Consider the following 4,866-nt stretch of genomic DNA (forward strand, 5'->3'; position numbering starts at 1 on the left):
TCAAGCCATCAGAATTTCTGTGATTCTGAACACCTCATGTTACTGCCAGTCTGGGTGATAATTGTTTTTGGTCAAGCATTCTTCTAACTGATATAGCACTGGTCTGTCCATTCTGTACAGAGGTAACTCATGATTTCTGTGATGCTAAACATGGTCACTGATGTGTCAAATGCTTAATGGTAACCTATGGTAGACAGTGTTTGGTGGAGCTCCCAATTAAAACGAGTGTGGAGGCAGGAGTGGCATCCACTTCTGAAGTAGCTTTCCTCTGGATACTCTATGAATTTGGAGAAATGATGAAAGTTATACAAGTGTTCAGGTCTTTCATTCATAGGGCCACTATGAGTAGTCTACAACTCAATGGCACTTAACAATAACAGCAATCAGCGGAAAACTCATTATTTCAGATTGCAGAAAACAACCTGTATTCTTTTTTAAGACACCCAATAATCTGTATTGGATATCAGAGCTACCACTCTTGGTTAACAAAATAGGAGGGTTAATTATAATCTTCTAGGGTTTAAAAAATTATTTATTTGAAAAATTATTCCAGTTCAAAGTTTGTAGCATAATTCAGCTTTGTGTTTCTACATGATTAATGATTATTTTAATACTTAAGTTAATACTAACTTAATGCACTCTATTAATATTTTAAATGTAACTATATTCTCAATTGCCTTAGTATTTTTAATTTATGTAATTTTTTTCATATTTTTCCAAACTATCCCAATACTTGAAGTGGAAACAAAGATGTGCAATGAGCTTAAAATGGAAAAGTAAAATCAGCAATAACAACAAAAATAATCATCATGGTGTTTCTACAATCAATGGTTACCTCAAATGTCTCTCGGTGGATTCGTGCAGCAAAACTTTTGCATAGCAGTGATAGGATTACTCATTTGTATTACCCAGGGTTTATATCTAAATAGAACAGTGGCATTATAACGGGAAATTCTTAATGACACTTGAAATCATGTGTCACAAATTACTGACTCTATGTGTCACTGATTATAAACAAAAGAATAAAAGATTCACTTATCATTCATGCAGAATGCAAAAAGTCATTACAAAGAAGGAAGAAAAAGAAAAGACCAAAATAGATGTCAGAAGAGACTCTGAATATTGTGCTAGAGTATTGAGAACCCAAAGCAGAGGGAAGAAATAAGTTAAGGAGCTGAATAGAAGATTACAAATGGCCACTTGGGGAGACAAGGTGAAATATTATAATGAAATGTGCAAGGAGCTGGAGTGAGAAAGTCAAAAGAGTCAAACTCACTGAGCATTTCTTAAGTTGAGAGAATGAAAGGACAAATTAAAGCTATAAGTTGTAATGCTTAAGGAGCTATGGGAAGAATATTGAATGATTCAAAAAGCATTAAAAGAAGATGGAAGGAGTATACAGAGTCATTGTACCAAAAAGAATTGGCTGACACAGACGAATTTCAAAACACAACATATGATCAAATGGCAATGTTGATTAAGAAGGAAGTGAAGGAAGGACTTGGCAAAAAAAAAGTTAAATCCCAGGAATTTATGGAATACCAATTGATATATTTCAGCAAATAGATAGTGCCCTGCATATGCTCACCAAGTTGTGCCAAGAATCTGGAAGACAACTACTTGACCAACTGACTGGAAAAGATTCATTTTTATTTACGTTAAAAAAAAAAGATGACCTGACAGAGTGTGAAAATTATCAAACAATATCACTAATAGCACACACTGTCAAAATCCTGCTGAAGATTAACCATAAAAAACTTGAATAGTACATTGACAGAGAACTACCAGAAATATAAGCTGAGTTTAGAAGAGGTTGTAGCACTAGGAACATTATTGCTAATGTCAGATGGATCTTGGCAGAAAGCAGGGTACCAGAGGAATACCTACCTGTTTTTCATTGACTATGCAAAGCCATTTGACTGTGTAGATCACAATAAATTGTGACTAGCCTAGAGGAAAATGGGAATCTCAGAACACTTGATTGTGCTTATAAGAAACCTATAGTTGAATCAAGAAGCAGTCCTCAGAACAGAGCAAGGAAACACTGCATGTTTCAAAATCCGGAAAGGAGTATGTTAAGGATGCATCCTGTCCCCATACCTTTTCTATCTGTATGCAGAACAGGTCATTCAGGAAGCAGGGCTTTATGAGGAGGATTGTGGCATCAAGATTGGAGGAAGACTCATTAAAAACCTGCAATATACAGATGCCACAACGTTGCCTGCTGAAAATAAAGAAGACACCTGTGGCACTTGCTGCAAGACACCAAAGATTGTAGTCTTCAATATTGATTGAAGTTCAACATCAAGAATACAAAGATTCTCACCACTAGGCCAATTGGTGGCACCATAATAGATGGAGAAAAGATTGAAGTTGTTAGCAAATTTCAGCTTACTCAGATCCACAATCAACAGTGAGGAAATCAAAGGATGAATTGCAATGGGAAGATCTGCTGTCATGGACCTCTCCAGAAGAGCAACAGTGTCAGTCTAGATACAAAGGTGTACCTAATCCAGTCCATGGTCTTCTCAATGAAACTGTTTATGCTTTAGAGAGTTGGATAATGACTAAGGATGACAGAAGAATAGATACTTTTGCATTGTGGTGCTGGAGAAGAGTCTTGAACATACCATGGACTGCCAAGAAAATAAATAGGTCTGTCTTGGAGAGGGTGAAACCAAGTCTCTCCTTAGAGTGTAGGAGTTTGAAGCTCTGCCTCACTTACTTTGGGCATGTAGCCAGGAGAGATTGGTCCTTGGAGAAGGACATCATGCTCAAAAGAGTGGATGGACAACACAGGAGAGGAAGACCATGAATTGAATTGATTGATGTACCAGCTTGGCATGTCAGAGTTAGTGATACTTGCTCAGGACAGGGAAGGTTCAAAGCTGCTGTATACAGGGTTGCTATACATCGCAGGACCTGGAGACCTCCCCCACCAACACAGAAAGAGCACATCTCTTTGTAAAGCCACAAAAATTTACATATTTTTTAAGTGTTTGGTGGAGCTCTCCAATTAAAAGAAGCTAGGAAGCAGGAGTCGCATCCACTTCCGAAATAGCTTGCCTCCAGAAACCCTATGAATTTGGACAAACGATAAAAGTTATTCAAGTGTTCAGGTCTTTGGTTCATAGGGTCGCTACGAGTCGTCTACAATTCGAAGGCACTTGACATCAACAACAATACATTGCAGGCCACTCAATATTACATAAGGGCAATAACATACTATGACAGGTTTGTAATCAGGAATGGCATCCACTCCATAAATAACATGCCTCCGGAAACACTGTGAACTCTGATAAATGTCCGTGCTGATAAATGTGTAGAGACTTTAGGCCTTTAGTTCATGCGGCCACTATGAGTTGTGCTTGACTCAAAGGCAATCAAGAACAACTTAACCTTGTTCCTTGTAATGTAAAAAAAGATGCAATATTCAAGTGTTTCAACTAATGTAGGTAGTTTATAGTAAAGTTCTATTTTTCACTTTCTCAGTTTTGAGTGTAAAATATTCCAGTTTGCAAATTAGATGTCCTCACCTCAATACCTCCAACAAATTGCCAGCATTTAATTGGAAGTACTCACCTTTTTAAGTCACTGTCTAAGGGATAGCATACTGCAGTATATTTTTCCTAGATATTCTAATAAATGAAAATCTTCAGATACCATTTAACTGTATTTCATGAAAATACTTATTTAAGTGTGAAAATGCTTACGTGTGGAAATACTTGTCTGATAAAACTATAAGCCTGCTTTCTTGAGAGAAATAGTTTGAGAGTTTAATCATTACAAATACATATAAATGGAATTGCTTTTGTGAATTGAAATCTGAGTATGAGATTGTTCACAATAACGTCAGGTATTCAGATCATTGTTCTCATTGTAAGAATAAAGTTGCTCAAACTCATTCAACAAAGCAGACATGTAAGACACATTAATTATGGACCAATTTATTTTTTGTTTGTCCAGAAATTTATACCAAGCATTATGTAACTTTTTGTTGTTGTTGTTGTTCGTTCATTCACAATTCTAATCTAAATAAATAAAATAAAAATTCAGGGAATGCAGATGTCGAGATGGATCTTGAAAACCTAAGTTGTCACGTATTTTCTCTTAATCATAGAGATATTTATCAATATTTTCTTTTTGTTTAGAAATATAATACCTTTACACCTTGGCACTGAATAAGATAAGTAACTTACAGGTTTCTAGCTATAATTTGTCCAATTAGTGGTTGGCAGCTAATAAGGTACTTAAATGATAAATAAGATCACATTTATTCAAATGAATGACTACATTACCACAAAAGGCATATTCCCCCTAAAACATAACAGTTATTACCAACTGTAGGCATAAGTAGGGCTGAAAAATAATCTCTAGACGAGTGCCATTACTTTCTGTAGATATTAAACAGGGGTCAAAGACTTGCCAACCAAACTCCAGAAGGATGCATTCAAGAAATGGGGACAACTCAAGATGGATTGAGTTTAAATTGTAACTAGATTCATCCTCCCTTGATTAATGCCAAATTAAGCTCTCTCCGCCTAAAACACCACAAGAAAATAAGAGCACTTTCACGTACAAGGGAATCTTTTATGATGCTAAAAATATTTTTGTTGTCTTGGTCTGTGTTTACAGGTGTGTATATAGTGCCAAAATGTGTCAAGTTAAAATCAGTCCAATTTTTAAATATAATTTTGCATTCATCTTTAACTAAAAAGCAAAACAACAATAGTAATAGTAATGATTCTGTATTGCTTTGATTTCATCCAACCTGAATTTCAGAATCATCTCAGGAACAGGTTTGAGGCTTTGAACACTAATGAGCGAAGACCAGATGAGTTGTGGGAGGATGTCAAAGGTATCATC

This window comes from Elephantulus edwardii, unplaced genomic scaffold (assembly GCF_000299155.1).
Source record: "Elephantulus edwardii isolate Elephantulus edwardi_28Jun2011 unplaced genomic scaffold, EleEdw1.0 scaffold00018, whole genome shotgun sequence".
Taxonomy (NCBI): domain Eukaryota; kingdom Metazoa; phylum Chordata; class Mammalia; order Macroscelidea; family Macroscelididae; genus Elephantulus; species Elephantulus edwardii.